The sequence below is a fragment of the Sarcophilus harrisii genome, chromosome 2 (genome assembly GCF_902635505.1).
Source record: "Sarcophilus harrisii chromosome 2, mSarHar1.11, whole genome shotgun sequence".
NCBI classification, from domain to species: Eukaryota; Metazoa; Chordata; class Mammalia; order Dasyuromorphia; family Dasyuridae; genus Sarcophilus; species Sarcophilus harrisii.
This window is the reverse complement of record NC_045427.1, coordinates 404,747,146-404,770,509: the sequence shown is the minus strand read 5'-3', so window position 1 is coordinate 404,770,509 and position 23,364 is coordinate 404,747,146. Positions and strand designations below refer to the sequence as shown.

At 36.1% G+C, this 23,364-nt stretch overlaps 1 protein-coding gene across 1 annotated transcript in view; it reads right to left on the bottom strand.

Annotated features, from left to right (window-relative positions):
• DOCK2 (dedicator of cytokinesis 2) overlaps window positions 1-23,364 on the bottom strand; it is a 486,757-nt gene that overhangs the window by 455,358 nt on the left and 8,035 nt on the right. The gene's annotated exons all lie outside the window — the stretch shown is intronic.

Below are 23,364 nucleotides of genomic sequence, written 5' to 3'. Positions count from 1 at the left end.
CATTTTACAGATGAGGAAAATGAGGCTTAAAGAGGCAAAACTCATGGTGTTTAGATGTCTCAGACTTCAATAACATGCCTCAAATGAAGTCTACGTGGAACCCCCTCACCCTAGAATAGCCCTCCACTCCTGAATGGAATATATCTCTTGCTCTCCTACTCTTTTCTCTCATTGTAATTATTCCCCTTCTTCCCCTTTCCAAAGTAAGCCCCTTTAGAGTAAGGAATCTCTCTTTATTTTAAAGCTGGAATATATATATACTTAGTATTTATAAATGTGCCTGGAAAATAGTAACTGTTTAATAAATGTTGTGGAGGTTTTTTTTGCCTTGCCTTGGAGTTAAAAGATAGGGGCAGCTAGGTGGTGCAGTAGATAGAGCACCAGCCCTGAAGTCAGGAGAACCTGAGTTCAAATCTGATCTCAGACACTTAATACTTCCTAGCTGTGTGGCCCTGGATAAGCCATTTAACCCCAATTGCCCCAACCAAAAAAAAAAAACAAACAAACAAACAAAAAAAAACCAACAACACAGATGTTCCCTTAAGAATAAAACAGAACACCATTGCTATGGTTTTGGGGAAGGGGACTGGAGTGGAAAAATTAGGAAGCTTGCCCTACAGGCATGAGAATATATAGAATTTTTCTATAAACCTCCTCCGTGGGCTCAGTATCTCTCAGGAATTCTACAATCTAATAGAAAGGATTAAAATACTCAAATGGATCAGAGATCTCAAAAATCAAGTTGAGTCAGTTAACTAGCATTTTTAAGCCCCTAGGGATACAAAGAAAGGTCAAATAAAACAAAAATATTCCTTGTCTCAAGAACTCATAGTGGATGTGATGGAAACCACATGCAAACAACTATGTAGAGAAGGATGAGAAGAAGCATTTATTAAGCACCTAGTAGGTGTCAGGCACTATATTATACATAGCTTGCCCAGGATCACACAGTATAAGGCAATATTTGATGTCAGATCTTTCTGAGTACAGGTACAGCATTCTATCCACTGTACCAGGTAGCTGCCTATGTTCAAACAAAATATATAAGGGATAAATTGGGGGATAGTCTCAGAGGGAAGGCCCTGGCACTGAGGGATTGGGAAAGGTTTTTGCAAAAAGTAGAATTTTAGTTAAGACTTAGAGGGAACCAGGGAAAGCCAGGAGTCAGAAATGAAAAGCAAGAGTATGCTGAGCATGGAAAACCCTCAATGAAAACAATGTTCTATTAGAACAACAAGGAAGCCAATACCAGTGGGTAGCAGAGGAAGTAGAGAAGAATAAGGTATAAGGAGAGTGGAAAGATAGGGGAGGACCAGCTTATGAAGGGTTTTGAATGACAAAAGATTTTGTATTTGATCTGGAGGTGATAGAGTGCCACTGAATTTTATGGGAGATGAGGATGGGAGAACACCTGAACTTTAGGAAGTGCAACATGACAGATGCCTAGAGGATAGAGCTGGGTAGTAAGAGAATCGAGACAAGGAGAACAACGAGCAATCTATTGCTAGAGTCCAAACATGAGATGATTATGGACTGTTTTACTGGGATATTAAGAAAAATATAAACAGAAGGACTTGACAACTGATTAAATATGGAGAAGGGGAGAGGAGAAAGATGAGTAAAGAATGACTCCTAAATTGCCAGCCTGGGTGACTAGGAGGATTTTAACAGTCATAGGTAAATTAGGAAGGTGATAGGGAAAAAGACAATGAGTTTATATTTGGGCATAGTAAATTTAAAATATCTTGGGAATATCCAGTTCTAAATGTCCAATAATATGTTAAAGATGTGTTAGAGATGTTAGACTGGAGGGCAGGAGAAAGGTTATTATAGCTGGATAAATAGAACTGAGAATCATATGCATAAAGATGATAATTGAATCTACAAAGTTGATGAAATCATGAAATAGATTATTATAGAGGGAGGAGAGAAGAGGACTCACAACAGAAACATAGGGAAGCCCCACAGACCTGGATTCAAATGCAACAAAGGAGATTGAAAAGTCATCAGATGAGTATGAAAAAAAGAAGAAAACAATGTCATGAAGGCTTAGAGAAAAATATCATATTTTAATATATTTAACATCTACTGGTCATCCTGCCATCTGGGGGAGGGAGTGGGGGATAAGAGGTGAAAAATTGGAACAAGAGGTTTGGCAATTGTTAATGCTGTAAAGTTACCCATACATATAACCTGTAAATAAAAGGCTATTAAAAAAGAGAGAGAGAGAAATATCAAAAAAGAAGATTGACAGAGTCAAAGGGTACAAAGAAGTTATGAAGTATCCTTTTCAGGTTTGAGAAAGGGTCATTAGGTTTAAAAACTAAAAGTTATTGCTAATTTTGAATCTTAATTTCTACCGAGAGATGAGACTGGAAACCAAAATGTAGAGTTAAGAAGAGGAAAGGGAGTGAACTCACAAAAGAATTTATCTTTTGAAAAGGAGGGAAAATAGAAGATAATAGCTGGCTCAGACAGATCAAGGGTTTTTTGAGTATATAGGAGACATGACATTTTTGGAGATAGTAGGAAAGCAGCAGAAAATAGGGAAAGATTATTTAATGAAAAAATAAGGATATTAGAGGGGCAATCTGCTGGAGAAGAAAGGATGAAATGGGACCATTTGTGCACATACAAAGGTTTGCCTTAGCTTGGTGAAGTGATGATACAGGGATAAAGGAGTGGGGAAAAAATCTGAGTGATATGAGATGAAGAACATAGGAGAAGAGAGAGCTCTCAGCTAAAGGCCTCAATTTTTTAAAATATTAATAGCTTTTTATTTTTCAAAATACATGCAAAGATAGTTTTCAACTTTCACCCTTGCAAAATTTTATGTTCCAATTTTTTCCCTTTCTTCCTTCTCTCCCTAGAAACCAAGTAATCCAATTTGGGTTAAACATGGCAATTCTAAACATATTTCCAAATTTATCATGCTATACAAAAAAAAATCAGATCAAAAGAGGAAAAAAGAGAAAGGAAAATAAAGCAAACAACAACAAAAGGTGAAAATATTATTATAATTTATTATTATTATAATCCACATTCACTCCTTATTGAGTGTGGATGGCTCTATTCATCATAGGACTATTGGAATTGCCCTGACTCACCCCACTGTTGAAAACAGCCAAGTCCATCAGAGTTGGTCATCACATTATCTTGTTGCTATATACAATGTTTTCTTAGTTCTACTCACTTCACTTTGCATAGGTTCATATAAATCTCTCCAGGCTTTTCTGAAATCTTTATACTTATCATTTCTAATGGAACACTAATATTCCATTACATTCATATATTATAACTTATTCAACCATTCTCTAACTGATGGGTACCCACTCAGTTTCCAATTCTTGCCACTACACAAAAAGGCTGGTACAAACATTTTTGTATATGTGGGTCTTTTTTCTTTTTTTATGTATCTTTAGGATACAGTCCCTGTTAGAGACACTGCTGAATCAAAGGGTATGCACAGTTTTATAGCCCTTTGGGTATAGTTCCAAATCGCTCTCCAGAATGGTTGGATCAGTTCAAATTCACCAATAATGTATTAATGTCCCAGTTTTCTCATATGCTCTCCAACATTTATCATTATCTTTTCCTGTCATTTTAGCCATTCTGACAAGTATGAAATAGTAGTCAACCTCAGAGTGTTTTAATTTGCATTTTTCTAATCAATAGTGATTTAAAGCATTTTTTCATGACTAGAAATGGCTTTTATTTCTTCATCTGAACATTATTTATTCATATTCTTTGATCATTTATCAATTGGGTAATGGCTTGTATTCTTATAAATCTGTCAATTTTCTATATATTTTAGAAGTGAAAGGCCTCAATTTTATTCAGTGAAATATGAAGCAAAATTCTTAGCTGAGAGGGAAAGAAGGAACTTATGGGAAGCTTAAGGAAAGATTAAAAAATGTGGGAAAGCTGCTGTACCAAGGAAGACGAATCATTTCAGTATTGCCTTACCACAATGAGGGCCCAGTTGAGATTATGTAACAAATTTGTATTGAGCCTAGTACCCATGGTTTCATAATTTTCTCCAGCTTTATTCAACAGCATAAGAATAAGAGCAAAGGAAATGGATGGTGGGAGTAATCCAAGGCTGAGGTTTGGCAAGGCAAGATTAGTGACAATAAGAGAATAAAGGACAAAAGAGAAGAGGATGGAGTAGGCTCCAATTGTCTCATCAAAGATTCAAGGGAGGAATGCATCCAGGACTCCCTCTAAAGATGCAGAACACAATCCATTCACACTAGCCTACCCATCCTATTTGACTCTTGTTCATGTCTTCCCCTAAATTCACCAGAGAGAATATATCCAATGTACCTACCCCCTTATTTGATTTCTTCTGATATTTGTGAGAATGCATTAGATAATGCAGGCTATTTACTAATTGCCCCTCACTCTTGCCACTAGGGAAAGCAATGTCTACCCATGTAATCTTCGCCAAATTTTTTTTTTTCCTTAAAAGGCATTGAAACCATCCTGAAGTCTTAATTGGCCCAGAGGACAAGTCTTAAACCACTGATATAGCTTCCTGATGGCCTCAATAAACAACTCTATATCCTTCAGTCACAGTACTGCAAATGCAAAATATGCAACTCAATCATTCCTGGATCCTTGGCAGATATTCTTTTCATGACATGGTTCAGTAAACCTCCTTTTGTTCATTGCAGAGGTTGGTCTACAAGTGTTTCATTCCATTCCATTTCCTCTGAAACACTCTAATTCAAGCCTGGCCTACAATACTAGTTCATTTTCTTTTTCAGTCATTCTTTTTTTTTTTTGACATCTATTGCTTCTGTTCTTCAAAACTCATTTATTATACTGTACAGTCTATTCATACCTAACACAAATATATAGTTCTCAGTTTCCTTCTGAATAATAACTCATTTTTAATTCTTTAATTCTTCAGAATGTTCCATGACTCACAGAAACACAAATATTAACAGATGGACTTTTGTCTCTGGTAAAAAATGGAGGTCATTAAATGAGCTTTATCAGCTAACTCTTCCCCTTTTTAATTTAAGGCCCTATTCATTGGTCATATCATCTGTTGGTTTTAAGAAAGCATTTGGTTTGACAGAGTAAAAAGTCATCTTAATGGAAAGGACACAAGGGTTGAAAATCAAGAAATGGAGTTCTGTTATTAATTAGATATATGACAGAATCTAGAGAAAATACTGGATTCAGCTTAGGAAACAGTAAAACCATCTTAGAAGACCTCATGTCTAGTCTCAGTTTTGCCATGAACTAGCTGTGGAAACTATTTTAATTCATATTTTGTTAATGCTTGCCATTTTTTCAACACAGTTATTCCCAGATGTGCCTCTTCATTAAATGAAACATTCCTTCCAACAAACAAACAATACTCACTAAGTAAAATCAACATATATAATTTCCAGACATATGATTGACTATATAACATTCTGTACTCATAGCTCCCTACCTTTTCAAGGAAAAAAGAAAAGTACATTTCGTTATCTTCCCTGAAGCTAAGATTAGTCCTTATAATTAAAGATTTTTGTTTTATCTTGTCAGGACCTAAGACTTAATACCACTTCTTCTCCATAGTCTACTCTTTATCCTTTTCACCTCACCAGAAACTATGCCTCCACTTTATGAATCCCCCAGCTCTAATAAGTGACACTTTCCCTTAATTTTGCCAGAATTCAAGAGTGCATGTCATAGGTATCCCTGCCCAATTTTTGGCATCCTTTAATATGTGATGTTCCTCCTTTAAATTGAAAACTTCTTGAAGGAAAGCACTGTCTTGCTTACTTTGTATTTGTAATCCCAGAAGTGTATAGTATTGTGTTTAATAAATGCTTTTTTCTCTCCATCATCTATCAATCATTTAATTAATCCTACTTTTTGCCTTCATTTTAGAGTTCTTTTCATTTATATTATTATAGTCATTATGTACATTAATGTTCCTGGTTTGGCTCACTTCATTTTTCGTCATCTTATACATACCTTCCATGTTTCTCAGAATCCCTCATATTGTTCAGTCATTCCTCAGTCATTGAGAATCCCATTTGTTCCCAATTTGTTTGGATTTTTTTGGTTTTGTTTTTTGTTACTACAGTAAGTGTTGCAATGAGTAGTTTGGTACACAAAAGACTCGTTTTTATCTTTCATTTCCTTGGAGTGAAATCTCTGGGTTCAAAAGTAAAAAGAAAAAATTGTTTTTCATTCAAAACTATGATTTCATCTTGGTATGGAAATTTCTTCAATCAATATAGATCAGAAACTTAGTAATTTATAGTCTTAGAGTTGCCTGGAGCATTGAGAGATTAAATAACAATTTGTAACTGATATCTGTCAGAAGCAGGATCCAAATCCAGATTTTTCAGATCACAAGGATCTTCCTCTAATAACCACAATGCCTCTGGATTAGGGCATTTTGGCAAGTGATTTAATCCAGATGGATTTAATCTATCAAGTGATGATAATATTTTCTTTTCTCCTACATTTGTTATGAGAATAAAATGAAATAACTGCTATTAAAGCCACCACTATGAAGATGCACCATAAATAGATGATATCTTTGTTATTGCTACTATTGGGGTTTAGGGGAGAGTAAATCTGAAGACTAGCCCCAAACCCTTTTCCTCAGAATTTAGACTGTAATATCTATCCTCATCTTTATTTTAACAAAAGGAAAATCTATGTTGTCCCTGGTAACGCAAAATCTTGACTAAATCCTGTAGGAAAAACAAAGCTCTTACCCCAACAAATTAAAGTCTGGCAGAAGACATGAGAAATGTACACAGGGGTGAAAAAAGGAAAGCAAACAATCAGTGCCATAAGAGCTGTCAAAATTGAAGAGGGAGAAACCACTCCAAGTCTCATTGAATCATGAAGTTATTCTAGGAGTTGGGGCATTTCTAAGACACCAAAATCTGGAAAATTACTTGAAGATGTCTAGTTCAACTTCCTTATCTTAAAGAGGTGGAAACTGATGTTTTGAGAGTAGAAATGACTTGACCCAGATTATAAAGTGGATGGTGTTCTGTGAAAATGATAGGTTGTGGATAGGGGTGAGAGTGGAGAAGGGGGAATACATTCAGGCTTCACTTATCTATAAATGAATTATCTCTGGTGCCCCAGGGCTTTTATTTCTACCACAAAGATAGTAGAGCTAAAGAAGAAATGCCCAAAGGATAAATATAAAATAATTATGTATAATTATATATACCTATCCCTAAGCCAAATGCAACATAATCTATCAAATTCTTACATAGGAAATATCACTTCTCCTCTGGGTAGAAAAGTGGCATTCACACACACACACACACACACACACACACACACACACACGACTTAGCCAGACCACTAGAAATCTGCCTAGTTTAATATACCAGGGATCTAGTCAGCTCCCAAGTTTAATTTAGAGTATTTTCCAGAGGGCAAACAAGATTAAATCCCATTAATCCCATAAACAGAAGAAAAAATTTATTTGCCTCAAAACTATAAAATAAATAATAACACCTATCCTTGAATTCGTGTTGTAAATGAGGGTTTCTGGAACAGTACACAGGATGTGAGTGGGCAGCACTGGGACTGAGCTTTGTTCCACCTCCAATGTCGTGGGTGGGGGACAGTGACTGTAAATACCATGCCCATGTTGTCTGCCAAATAACATTACTACTATTATCAATCTTATTATCAAGAGAGGCAAATCTATAAGGTTTAATTAAATTTGTATTAACATCTAGCTAGCTCTTTTCTTAGCCCTTTGGCTACCACCACTTTTCCCCAACCTTGTGATTCAGGAACATATACTAGACTTGCTAGGACTCCCTGGGAGACTATAAAATGACCCCAAGAGATGTGTAATCAACCACAGAATATGATTTCAGTTTGTATTCCATTCTCATTATATTGGCCAATCAAGAGGGTTGTCTCCAACACAACTATACCTATCCTTGTTCCCTTAGCATTAATCTATTTACACATTCATGGCTTCAGATGCAGTCCTGTTTTCCTAGTCTTGAAGTTTGTCAAGTTTATGAGAACAAAAAAGAAGATTTAATTTTTCACTTTCTCACTCTGTTAGGCAAGTTCCAGCCATGCCCTCTGGAACCCTATATGGGTCCCTCAGGATTTCCAGGAACCAATAATGATAGCTATGTCTCCTCCAAGATTGAGAGCTCTGAAATCAATAGAAAAAAAAATCTTACCTACTAACCCCTTTTCATTAACAGTGGGAAAAATGAATAGCCAGGATGAATAGGTAACCTAGAAATCCTTACATTCGTTCTCCTCAAACCCTCTCCTCTTCCACACCTACCCATGAACGTTCTTGAGGATACCACCATCCTAGCAATTATTCAGGTTCTCATGACTGGGTTAGCTTCAAGATGTCTCTTTTTTACACATCCAATCATGAACAAATATTGTTCATTTTACCTCCATATCTCTCTTTACTCTCTACTCACACAACCACCAGCGAGCCAAGCTCAGGTCCTCATCATCTCTTGCCATGACTATTAGAATAGCCTTATAATGGGCCTTCCTACCTTCAAGGCTCTCCCTACTCCCAATTGCTCTACCATATAAATGCCAAAGTAAGCACATGCTTGACCACTTTATTTCCCTACTCAATAGACATAGGAGCATCCAAATGACTCTAGGATACAGCACTATTCATCCTTATCTCATTCTTTTGCAAATCTCTATCACATAATTTTACATGTATATAATTACTAGCATAACAGCACATGTACATAATTCACATATAAGTAAATAAACATATTGGAGATGCATGCTCAATTTTTTATTTTACCAATGGGGCACACTCAAAAAACATTTGGAAACTCTTGCTAGCTTCATAATTTATGTCTTGGAAAAGTCTTGGCAAAACTAATTATACCAAAATGAACTGATAATGATCTGATCTGTCATTCCTTTTAAAGCAATAATCTTTTAAATACTCTCAACTATAAAACTGAAGGCATAAATATGAGAAAGATCTTTGAGGTAAGAGAAACTTTCCCAGCACTATTCAAATCACACTATGTTGTTGACCTCTTGGTTTATTTACAGATCTCTGCCTTTCTATAAGAAGCACAGATGTATTGTGCTCCATCCCTTCTTTGGGCATTCAGACTTGTTCATTGTATCCAAGATACGTCTTGATAAATAAAGAACTGTTTACATTTCTTAAATAATATTTTGCTTTTCTTCATTTAAAATTCCTTTTAAAAATTTTAAATTCTATCTCTTCCTTCCTTCTCCCAATGGTAAGCAATCTGATATAGATTATACATATGTACAAAATATTTCTATATTAGTCATTTTGGGAAAGAAAATTCAAACCAAAGTTGCTTGAATTCTTTTAAAAAAGCCTGCATGCTCCTTAGACATGAATCATTTTGGTTCATGCCATCTGCTTCTACACATGAAGAAGCAGATGAACCCTAATGGGAAAGAATCCTGGATACTGAGTCAGAAATAGACCTATGGGTTTATTCTCATTAAGAAACTAACACTTAACAAGCTGACAATAACCACATCACCTCTTGTGTCTTGGTTTCCAAGTTGGTAAAATTAAGAGAGTTGACTAGAATTCAGGTTGTTTATAAATTCAAGCTAAATCCTTGGTCTGGGGCTTATTCTGCCTTTATGTTTACCAAAGCTACAGGAATTGCTGAGGTTACTAGATTCAATTCAACAAACACTTTAAAAGCACCTATTTTTGTATCAACCTGGGTCCAGTACTAAAGATACTATAATGAACAGGAACTCATATTTTTTAATGTTTTGATACTTCTGAAAGAAAAGAATGTTTAGTTTCCATAACTACTAATGAGCAGATGTGAAGAGAGAAACCAGAGGAGGGTAAAGGCTCTCTAGTCCATGCCATATATGATCAGTTGATAGACTGGAGAAGAAAAAATGCAGAGGGAACATAGTAGTCATCTTATTAACACTATCTACCCTCCATTGATTATTATTTCCAATTTATTGTGTATATGTATCTTTGTACATAGTTTTTTATATATTGTCTTCCCAATTAGATCTGGTTGAAGGCAGAGACTGATTTTTTTTCATTTTGTCTGTGCTGTGGTGTGTGTGTGGGGGGGTTGTTTTGGTTTGGTTTGGTTGGTTTGGTTTTGGGGGGTATTCCCTATACTTAGCACACTGCCTGGCATATATTACTAGCTTAGTAAAACGTTTAGTGACTGAAATATCTGAAAGTCTGTTGCATGTAAAAAATTGATGATTTATCATATAATCTAAGCAGGAAAAGCAACAATGTGAAAGTTGTCATTTAAGCTTGATATCAGAAAAGTCTTAACAACTGAAGAGAAGTCAAAAAATAGAAAAGTAGATGCCCCCTCCCTTACTGGAGGTTTTCACACAAAAGCTAGGTTGCCAGATATGTTTCAGTGGACATTATTTTGTGGTATTGTTTGTATAACATGACTTTGAGTTGATTTCTAACTCTGAAAGACTGTGATTTTGTTATCTGGGGATGTGAATTATACCAAGGTGTTTGAGGGCACGTGGCAAGGAAGAATGTTCTAGCTCCTCTCACTACTGAACAATATAAAAGCTCAGGGGACATTACTGAAGTCCATAATCTTCCCATTCTCTGAAATACCCTAGATGAAAGAGGAAATGTCTGATACATATCCTCAAATGTAGTGTTAAATTTTAAGATTTGCAATGAGTAAAGGTACTGGCTTAAAAAGAAAATGAATTCAGAATACAAACATCTGAGATGACAGTTTAAATTATAAATTTACTTTCTGCCTTTGCATAGTTAAGTATCTTCATTTTCAACATTTCAGACAGAACAGCAGAGGAAGTGGTTTTGCATACCAGTACCAAATTCTGCTAACTTTTCAAAATGAGTAACAGGAAACAATGCCAAAATGGTTCTCTCTGCTTAGTTTTGCTCACTTATCTCTGATTGCTCCTAGTGGGTTCCTGACCAGTGAAATAACAGGTTTTCTCTTTCCTCACACTATAGAGCCCTAATTTCATTCCAAACTTCAAGGGAAAAAAAGTCATTTTAAGACCAGTAGTTCTTAAGACTAAAAAGAGCCATAACATCTCCTAAGACAAGCTATCCCCATCAGACAGATGTAAGCCTAGAGAGCCCATCCCAGACATCTTTGTAAAGAAGCTAAAATTTGTCTTCACATCTACTGCTCTTTTATTAGTCCCCTCACATGAGTCTTGATCTCCTTGGTATCCTCTGTTTTTCTTTACCAAGAGGAAGGTGGTTTCAAACTCAAATAGAAACAGGGGCCATTAAATCATATATGAGGCTCCCTAAGGACTGCCTTAGAAAAGTGTGTGTGTGTGTGTGTGTGTGTAGAAAGAGAGACAGAGATGGAAATAGAGATGGGGACACCAAGAGAGACAAAAATAAAATCAGAGACAGAGAGGGAGAGAGAGAATAGACCAAATCAGATTAAAATACAGTTTCTATTTTTAGTGTGTTGATGTATTTTTCTTTTTAATAATCAAGACATTAAAATCAGAAACTATATTTTGATTTGGTTTGGGCTACTTTGGGGAATCTTATAGGTCAATACATTTGACACTTTGATAGAGGGTTTTGTTCCTTGTTCCCCCTAATAGAACTTCCCTGTCCTTTATCACACATACCACTGAATATCAGAGATGGAATATGCTTTTGAGGTCATTTATTCCCATCTACTCCTCAACAGGAATCCTCTGCAAAGATCCAGTGTTCAGACTCCATAGTGAAGTATTTCTCTATATTTAGAAGTAGCCAGTTATTTTTATGGACAATGTTGTTGTTTTCTCTTACATTGAGCACAAACCTTTGTCTCTTCAACTTCCAACTTCGATTCCTACTTCTGTACTCTGAGGACAAATGAACAAGTTCAATTTCTCTTATACATGACAGTCCTCCAAATATTTCCCATCCCATCCCAACCTTTTTTCTGTATACTCTCTGTGTCCAATTTATTTGAACAGATCTTCATCTATCTCATCACCCTGGTCATAACCAACAATCCCCAATCTTTTCTAGTTTCCATATAGTGTCCAGAATCAAATTCTTAATATTCCCTTAGAATGGAATACAGTGAGACTATCACCTCCCTCTTACCTAAGACTTAGCTAGCTTTGAGGACTTTTTTCCACACTATTGATTCATATTAACCTTGTAGCCCAGAGAAATTGCTAACTCTTTTCTACTGAACTGGCATTTAAGCTTACCTCCTCCATTTTGAACTTTTGTGCAGGTGATTTTTTTAACTCTTGTTCAATTCACATCTAGTGTAGAGCTTTGTTTAATACTGTTTTCCCTAAAATTGAATGGATGCCCACCAATTGGAGAATGGTTGGGTAAAATGTGGTATATGAATGTTATGGAATATTATTGTTTTGTAAGAAATGACCAGTAGGATGAATACAGAGAGATTTGGAAAGACTTACATGAACTGATGCTGAGTGAAATGAGCAGGACCAGAAGATCATTATACACTTCAACAACAATACTATATGAGTTTATATTCTGATGAAAGTGAATATCTTTGACAATGAGAAGATCCAATTCAATTCCAATTGATCAATGATGGACAGAACCAGCTACACCCAGAGAAAGAACACTGGGAAATGAATGTGGACTTGCATTTTTCTTTTTCTTCCCAAGTTATTTTTACCTTTCTGAATCCATTCTTTCTTGTGCAACAAGAGAACTGAACGGATGTATACACATATATTGTATTTAAGATACACTTTAGTATGTTTAACATGTATAAGACTGCCTGCCATCTAGAGGAGAGGATGGAGGAAGGGAAGGGAAAAATTGGAACAGAAGTGATTGCAAGGGACAATTTTGAAAAATTACCCATGCATATGTTCTGTCAATAAAAAGCTATAATAAAAAAATATTGTTTCCCTATTATATTTTATTTTCATCAATTTGTTCCATTGTTCTAGACTTTCAAGATCTTTTTATATTCTTTTACCTTTCCTGATGTGCTGTCTACAGATTGCATAAGCTTTCTAGCTATGTCTTCATTCAAGCAATTGATAAACAGACTGCACATTTCCAACAGGACGTAGCCAAAGATATATCTCTTGGATTCCCCATTATAGTTTTACCTTCAATTCGGTATTTATTAAGTGCTCATTGTTCGCAAAGCATGCACTAGGTACTAAAGATACAAAGACATAACTGAAATAATCCTTGCCCTCAAGGAGCTTACATTCTATTAACAAAGATATATGTGAATACAAGAATAAAAAAAAAATCTATATGAAGTACTATGATGCAATTTCAAGTGGAAGAGATTTCTAACAATTAAATCATATCATGAAAAACCTTATCCAGGTAATGGCACCTGAGCTGTGTGTGAAACAAAAGGATTCCATTAGGCAAAGCAGAAGAGAGAGGCAGCTCATGAACTACTAGTCTGGTTTTCAACCAGTTTTAAATCCACCTATATCTTTCATCTAGACAAAGTGACTATGAATTAGTAATCACTTAATCTGATAAACCTGTGAACTTGTCCAGTCTAATGTACTAATGGTAAAAGACTAGAGGGCCACTCCCATTCATGTATTATTTGTATTTATCAGGGATCCTTTGGGGGCAACATCCTCCCCTTCTGTTGCTAAGTCATTAGAGGTTCTACTCATCCTGGCAAGGGAAGAGACAAGATCCTCCAATTCAGAGGAAATTTAGGTTTAAGGATAGATGAGATTTTTCAAGTATCCCTAAAATCAAACCCATAAGAGAGCTGCCTGTACTTCTAATAAGATTAAGATTATTGGTTTAAAACTGCAAAGGCCCTTAGAGATTTTCTACTACAGCTCCTTCTTTTTAGCAATGGGAAATTTAGGTCTAGAAAAGTTAAGCAATTTCTCCAGTTCCACATCTGGGCAAAAGTCAAGATTCAAAACCTCACATTCTCTAACTTCAAACACAGCATTCTTTCCCCTAAATCATAAAAGACTTCAGTTTATGGACTCAAACTGGAATCCATATGCAGACTGAAGCAAAATTCAGATTAGAATCTTAAGTTATCAATATAGTCAGTACAAGTGATAAAGCTGGGTGACTGAAGTCACAACTCAGGCATCCTGGAATTTTCATGGAGCTTCCTTTAAAAAAAATCTATATTTCTTTTATTTAATTTAAAAACATTTATTAAGCATCTGCAATGCTCCCTCTCTCTCCATCCCCTATCTCTACTTGACTGAAAATTCCTCAAAATCATGGAATTTCTTTTCCTTTTCCTTTCTTCTTTCCTTCCTTCCTCCCTTTCTTTTTTTCTCTTTCTTTCCTTTTTTTTCTTCCTTTCTCTTTCGCTCTCCTTTATTTCCTTCTTTTTATATACATTCATTCATTTGTGTATTTATTTTCTTTGTATTCTGAGTATTCAACAAAGGGATTGTACAATGAAGGTATTTTATAGCATCTATTGAAATGAATCACAAAATAAAATACTAAGTTCTAAGGAAAATATAAGGATAAGCAAAACTGAAACATAGCTGCAGCTCAGAATAGCATAATGAAAATTCTGTAGGATTTAGAATCAAAAGACCTGTGCTTGCATCCCTGCTTTGTCACTTGCTATGTGACAAGAGAATAAGGTATGTCATCTCCCTGAGTTTCAAATTCCTTCTCTGTAAAGTAATACTTGTACTACCTACCTCATAGGAAAAAATGTGATGAAAACATTGCAGACTGCTGAGTGCTGTATATTTTATTGCATTTGTCTTTTCAAATTTTAGAAAGGCATGACACAGAACAGACCTTAGAGAGTCTCTAGGTTCCAACCTCCATTTTAGAGAGGATGAAACCAAAGGCCAGAGAGGTTTGATGACATGCTCAGAAAGGTACAGAAGAGGGGAGCAGAAGTAACATTTGAACTTAGCTCTTCTAGGTGCCAGATCCAGGTCTGTTTTCACTCTACCATATTATCTCATGTATATATTATCAAAGTAATTGACTTTAAAAAAAATAAGAACAATTTCCTAATAAGTTAAATGAGGTTAGTATTGTGTGGTCTTTTCTTTGTTAGACATGAAGAAACTGAGACTCAACAAGTGAATTCACTTGCTTGAGTTCACATAGAGATTGAATGGACAAGAACCTTGAGAAACATAATTTTCTATCACCAGTGCATTTCTTCCAAATAAAGAATATTATCTCTAAAAATTTATATAAATGGTTTAGTGTTTACAAAATGCTCTTCCTTACAACAATAATTTGAGATTAGCAATGTAAGTATTATATTCCTGTTTTGTCAATGAGAAAAGTAGGGTTAAGAGCAGGCGGAGTACTCTTCAACAATGAAATGAACCAAATCAGTTCCAATAGAGCAGTAATGAACTGAACCAGCTACACCCAGGGAAAGAACTCTGGGAAAGGACTATGAACCATTACATAGAATTCCCAATCCCTCTATTTTTGTCCACCTGAATTTTTTATTTCCTTCACAGGCTAATAGTACACTATTTCAGAATCTGATTCTTTTTGTACAGCAAAATAACTGTATGGACATGTATGCTTATATTGTATTTAACTTATACTTCAACATATTTAACATGTATTGGTCAACCTGCCATCTTGGGGGGGGGGGGAGAAGAGGAGGGGGAAAGTTGGACCAAAAGGTTTTGCAGTTGTCACTGCTGAAAAAATTACCCATGCATATATCTTGTAAATAAAAAGCTATAATATAAAAAAAACAAGAAAGTATTAAAAATAGGGAAGAATTAAAATCATAGATCAGTATAAGATTAAAATGATTTACACACACATACACATACACACACAAAGAGCAGGTGAGTAATTTATCTGTGATCAGCTATTAAGTGTCAATTGACAAATTTGAAATCTAGTCTTAAGTCTCCAAGTCCAGGGAGTATTACTTTCTACTGCAATCCTGTCCCTTCTCTGCCACACAGCTTAGACTATACTTCCATGAGCATTTCCCTAGATTGCTCCAAGAAATGCTGACCTAGCTAAGTCTTCTATTTTAATTGTGGCTAGAAAAGAGGCTGCTATATTCCTGGGTGTGTACACACCTCATTTGGGATCTTGTTATTTGCTGACAAGTTTGAAAATGAAGGACTTCAGCAAACCTCTAGAATTAATAGCATCTGGGAAAGCGACCGTAAGGCCCAAACAGCAACAATAATGAAACACACAAACAAACAAAAATGATCTGAGTGTCACTTTTCAGAGACTTCATGAGGGTGTCAGCTCCAGTGGGAGATGTAGCATCAAAATAAAGAGAAACAGGCCTGGCCTCATTAATTTTCCAATAAAAGTGGCCCCCAGTGAGTCTGCAGATTGGGAGCTGACAGCCTCTGCCACAGCCTCAGCTCCAAGGCAACCAAACCTGACCTTGCATGAGAACCTGAGGGTATTGCAATGGCAAGGCAAAAGCCATATGACTAAGAGAAGATAAGGTGAGCAGATGTGTTTAGCTAACAGAAGGCCTGGAGGAGGGAACAGTGTCTTTCAGAACCATCACATGGAAGTAATTTTCCAATTCAGGATTTTTGCAGTTTCAAAGACAAAACAGCAGAATGACACCATGTAGGCCCCGATATTTGCTGAAGGAAATTTTAGGCAGTATGAAGCATCAGAGAGAGCCCTGGAGTAAAAGTCAAAAGGCCCTCACCATAGCCTCAAATCCAACATAAAAGAGCTTGACCCCCTTCTTTCTGAAGTTTCTAAGGTTCAAGCCAGCTGGGTGGTACAGTGGATAGAACACGACTTGGGTTCCAATCTTTTTTTAGATACTTATTAGCTACGTGGCCCTGGACAAATCTCTTAATCTCTGTCCATGCAGTTCTTGATTTGTAAAATGGGAATAATAATAGCATTTGCCTCACCAAGATCTTGTGAGGATCAAATTTGTAAAGCACTTTGTAAATCTTGAAGTGCTCTATAAATGGTAGCTATTATTATTGTCTTTTAATTAGAAATAGTAATATTTTGCAACTTACTTCTTGAGGTTGGCATTAGGCTCAAACATGATATGTTTGGGGGAAGGGGTTACTCTGAAGCCCTAATTCTATAAGATTTTTATTGTTATCTTAATGATTATAAGGGTCACTAGGTATCGCTGGAGAAAGAATGCATATTTGGAGTGAAGAAGTTAACAGCTATCATAATTACTACTATTTATATATCTCTTTAAGATTTGCAAAGTACTTTACAAAAATTAACTCATTTGATCCTCACAGCAAGTCTGTGTATTAGGTGCTATTTACAAATGGAAAAATTGAGGCACCAAAAGGTTCAGGGACTTGCCCAGTATCACTCAGCTGTAATGAGTGTCTGAGGTATGCACTTGATTCCTTGATTCCAAGTTCCATGCTCTGATCTGAGTCCAAATCTCTCTCAGCCACTTAACAGCTATATGACCCTAAACAAATCACTATTCCAAACCACTTATATACCTCAATTTTTCACATGTAAAACAGAAATAATGACACCTATTTCTATGTTTTCTATGGAAAGCAGTTTTGCAAACTTTAAAGCCATATAAAAAAGAGCTAAGTATTTATTACGAAGACAATAAATCAAATGTTCTTTCTCGAATGAAGCCTTCAGTCAAGTCTAATTCAATTTAACAAGTATTTATTAAATGTCTTTCACATATCAGGATCTATCTTCCTCCAATTTCTCATAGTAACTCTAGGTCTTTAATGATTATGTCACCACACTATATCAGGTTCTACTGCAATGGAAAGGCTTCCAATGCAGGACGAGAAACATTAAGCTCCATGCTCTCCAAGTTCAAAAAAGTTCATCACAAGAAAGTTGGCCAGCACATTTAAAAAGAGGACAAGGGAGGAAAGGTTGGTCACTGCAACTTGTTGAGTTATTCATTCAATAAGCATTTTTTAAATGCTTACTATGTGTGAGGCAATGAGCACTGAAGATACCAAAAAAAAGTGATATAGTCTGCCCCCAAAAGACTTATAGTCTCCTGACCAAATGTGTAATAGTACCAACATCAGTGAACTCATAAATCCTTAAAGGACTAATAACTATGGGATGTGTACAGTAGGAATTAGAAGAGAACTATCCTTGATAAGTTTATAATCTAGTGGAGAAGGCCAAACTAAACCATATGAAGTCACAATTTAAGTGAATTGCACAATTTAATTAGTTACTAAAATGTGTGGTATAGACTCTAGGAGAAATAAAGAGAAGAATAATTAATTAGAACTGGAATAGTTTGAAAAGTTTCCAAAAGAAAATAAGAGATGATTGCAATGCTCTGATATAGCAGCTGTCCTATTTAATGAGATTTCAAAATGAAACTAGGGTTGAGGTAATAATGACAAAATGGGAAAACTGGGACCATTTGAAGCTGTTGAGACTATAAGACCATAATCTTATTTCTTCCCATTGCCACGCAACTAGATTTGTGAATTGGAAAAAGGAAATAATCTTGTTTCTATCCCTTCCCTCAACTCTATTATGTCCCAATTTGTAAAATGGGAATATTGTTATTTACTTTCAATTTAAGAATATAGTATTCACAATATTCCTTAAGAGAGACAGCCTGTCACAGTAAATAGAGTTCCTCCCTGGAATACAACTAAGTTTGATTCCTACCTCTAACATACCAACATAACATACACTGAACAGAATACCCCTAATAGTCTCTAAGTGAGATTTGCCAGTTCACATTGGTGAAGGGAGCTCTCATATAGGAAAACCACAAGTCTAAACCAAATATAACAAAAAAGCTGAAGACCCAAAACTGTTCCTCATAATCTCATTCATGAAGAGCAGTTTTACTAGTGCATTCTAAGGCTTTTGTCAAATATTCCTATTTCTATCCAGTCTGAAATTCTCACTCTATGCAGCCTTTTTTTCAGGATGTTTTTAATGCTCCAAAAGGCCACAGCTTACCTATTATTTGTCGGGAAGGAGGGAGGGAGGATCAGGAGAATGTTCTATACAATTAAAAGGTCAGCAGGTATTAATAATTCCTCGAGAAATAGGACAACTCAAAACACTTCATCACAATGAGAAAGTATCCCTGAATAATGAGTTTTGAAAATACAGTAGAGGACACAAGGGAAGTTAGTGAGATGTTCCAAAGCCAAATCTTGCCTGCATGACAGTATTCATCACTGAAAGGGAAGAGATTCCTTTGGCTTCTATCAACAAGTGACTATCCATTGAGGAGCAGCAGAAAATCTGGGGGCAGAGAAACAAACTATTTTTTTTACTACAAGCTTAAGGCTCTCTTTTCCTTCTGGGAAGATTTTTGTTGGGATCAAGTGAGCAAGAGGAATTTCCTCTATTACTCTTACTCTTGAGAACAGAACACCCAGACTTGACGACACAAGCTAGAATTCTCCAAATCTGGTATTTTTTCACATCTACCTTTCCTTGGATCCAGGGGAAATAGAATAGAACCCTGAGCTCCAAAGCCTCAGGAACAACAGTGCACCACAAGCCACAATGCCTTCTTTCAGCTTTGTCCCTGTAGATATCACCAGGCTTTCTCACTTGTGGAGAAGGTAACTATTAGTCCTGCTACCACCAACACCAAGTACCTACAAAGTATCACCAAAAAATACATAAACTCAAGAGTTTCCTATGCCACCAGCCTAACTTTGGACTCCCACAATTATTATCTAGAAGAATAAACCCTGTGGAGAAGAGTCTGCCATTCCCACTATTACCATAAATGGACTAACAACTACCATTGGTGGGAAAGACAAATCAGCTTATCCCTAGAAACAAGGCATCTTGAAGGAGAGACAGGAGGTGATATGGCCCAGGTGGGGTAATCATCACTATCTTTCCTCAGATGTGGATGGTGACAGACCAAAACTTATTTGGAGTGTGAGAGTATTAGAAATAATAGCATTTCCTCCACTTCCAGACTACAAGGCCTGTTCTAGACATGGCCCTCACAGCCATTGTCCAGAGAAGCATCCTCACAGAGAAGAGACTGGACAACTGCCTTTATTGATGCTATGGCACCCAACTATTGAAGATTCAGAAAACACCATTCTCAAGTCAAAGTCTTTGATATTGTTAAATAGTTCCATCTCAGAAACAGATGGGATCTCATCAATGGAAGTAATATTAAAGACCATGGGTTACCATCTGTTGCCACTGAACCCTAAGGACCAGGCCTTCTGTCTGAAATGTAGCTGAAACTGTTGTCTCCCCAATTAAAATATGATCTCCTTCAGAACATTACCTGTCTCAACTTTCTATTTGCATCCGTAGAACCTAGCTCATAAATGCATGGCACATAAATGACTTTTTCCATTCATTCATTTGTTCTACCTGAATGGCTCAGTGTTAGGTTGTCAAAAAAATTATACCCTCAATGGGTAGAACTGGGTGCTATCAGAAAACAAGAGGAGAAACTTCCTGAAAATGACCAAATTTGAGATCTAGCCTGTCTTACTTTCTTCAGAGCTTTTAGGCAGCACAGTGAAAGGGAAAAGTTTTGGGGCCAGGCCTTAAGTGCCCTTGGGGTTCTAGTCTTGGTTCTGCCACTAATGTTATATGACTTGGAATGATTCACTGGGTCCCACCTCCTCTGGACAATGAAAATCAGATGAAGGAGACAGGTCTTGACTAGAGGTATCAAACATAACACTCTTAAATGTGGTCTGAAGCAGATTAAAATGCAATTCCTTATTACTGTTCTGTAAGAAATGACCAACAGGATAATTTCAGAAAGGCCTGGAGAGACTTACATGAACTGATGCTGAGTGAAATGAGCAGGACCAGGAGATCATTATATACTTCAACAACAATACTATATGATGACCAGTTCTGATGGACCAGGCCATCCTCAGCAACGAGATCAACCAAATCATTTCTAATGGAGCAGTAATGAACTGAACTAGCTATGCCCAGAAAAAGAACTCTGGGAGATGACTAAAAACCATTACATTGAATTCCCAATCCCTATATTTATGCACACCTGCATTTTTGATTTCCTTCACAAGCTAATTGTACAATATTTCAGAGTGTGATTCTTTTTGTACAGCAAAATAATATTTTGGTCATGTATACTTATTGTGTATCTAATTTATATTTTAATATATTTAACATCTACTAGTCATCCTGCCATCTAGGGGAGGGGGTGGGGGGGTAAGAGGTGAAAAATTGGAACAAGAGGTTTGGCAATTGTTAATGCTGTAAAGTTACCCATGTATATATCCTGTAAATAAAAGGCTATTAAATAAAAAAAAATGCAATTCCTATCTGATTTTAACATGTTGATATATTAATTTTAAAAATATGTAAACCTGAGTGTCTTTCTAAATCAATATAGGGCCCACAGGGATCTTTATGTATTATTTAGTGGCCCCCATTTCTATTTGAGTTTGACTTCACTGGTCTAGATGCTCTTTAAGGTATTTTCAAATTCAATCTAAAATCATAATTCTACAAATCTCAAAGAAATCAAGCCAGCTTGAACATCTGCTCTGAAATTTGTTTTGTTGTTGGTTTTTTCCTTCTAAAATAGACTAAAGTGCATTAAAGGTTCAGTTTCATTGCCTTTTGACTTATAAAAATTGACTAAGGTGGGAAAATACATGCAGAAAATATATTTATGGTTTTTCAAGAGAAAAACTTCATAAAGCACAGTATATCAAAGACTTCATAGATAATATCACTACATATTCACATGTAATTGAATATTAAATTCATGGGTTTTAGATATTTTTAAAGTAAATCTAGCAGTCTGGAATTAAGCACATCATGACAATGATCACACTTTCCAGAGACATGGAAATTTCTGTTTGGACCAAGCACCACAATAGTACTTAGGACAAGCCACAAGAGAGATGTTCTCATTGAGCATGGAGGAGGGAGGAGAGACAGATCCCCTCTCTTTGGGGGAGATAAAAATCCCAAAATCCCAATGAAGCCACTGGCTTCTAGGAAGGTTACCAACCCTGTGAATATTGGCCATCTGTTAACCATTCTAACTAATTGTTTTTGTTAGGTCAGTTTTTTATTCACACTCAACTTACAAGAAATCTAACCACTTTTTTGAGGGGAAGGGCAGAGAAGGAGTGAAAAGCTTATAGCAAGAGCTCTTAGCCTTTTATGTATCATGGATCTCTTTGACAGTCTAATGAATTCCATGGACCCTTTATCAGAATAATGGTTTTCAATGCATTAAATTAAATACTTAGGATTACAAAAGAAACAAATTATATTGAGACACAGTTATTTTGCTTAAGTTGATGAATCCCAGGTTAGGAATCCTTGACTTACAGCAAATAGATAAATGGTTTAGTGGAAATCTTAAAGCCAATTCCCGTCTGCCCCATTCATAAACAAGAAGTCCTCTCAATGTCATATCGGAGCTTGACGGATTTTAGGGATCATCTAGTCCAGCTCCTTTATTATACATAAGAGAAAAATGAGGTCACATTAAAGAAGGTAGAAAATCAGCATTTATATAGTGACTACTATATGCCAAGCATTAAGTGCTTTTATAAATACTATCTCATTTGCTCCTCACAACAACCATGAGCTAGATTTGCTATTATTTCCCACATTTTACAGTAAGTAAAATGAAACAGAGATTGAGTTACTTGTTCAGGGTCACACAGCTAGTAAGGGAGTGACTTGTACAAGATCACAGGGAAATGCTCATTCAATTCTTAACTGAAACTGAGGTACAGTCAAGCTAAGCCTAAATCTTAGATTCATAGAATGTTAAAGTAGAAGCCAGTGACATCTCCTGACTCCCAATAAAGAGATCTTCAAACCTCTCTAAGGGTTATGGCCCTTCTGGCGCAATGAGTATCCCTCCCACCACCTTTATACTCATGACTTAGGAGAAAAAGCTGAACAAACGACCAGATCCCTTCCAAATTCATTCTGCCCTCAAATTCATCCACCCAGGTGCCTATTCATAGGTTATCAGGATACAGAAATCTCTACAAGAAAGTATAGACCTTTAATTGAGGCTAAGGAACTGTCTCCTTCCTGTGCCTTGACTCCCCTGAAGTTACTCACCCCATCCAACCCTCAACCCCATCTCTGCTGGGAGCAGATGATATTTGGAGAATATTTTATTCCATGATAACTAATTTTTTTAGTTTCATTACTATAAATATTTTTGTTCATATAAGTCCTTTTCCTTTTTCATTTATCTCTTTGGTTTATAGATGGCTAGACATCAGGGGATCACTCCAGGAGGAAGGATGAATCCAAATAGCATGGGGAGAGACTAGTCAACTTTCACTCACATCAGCAGCTCAGCAAGAAAAGAGAGGGACTAAAGAATTCTAAGGACCCTTCCAACTCTAATTCTGTGTTCTTCCTACCTCAACAGTAATAACATTCCCAGAAAGATTAAAATTGCTCTGTTATAAGCCTGACTTTCTAGATGT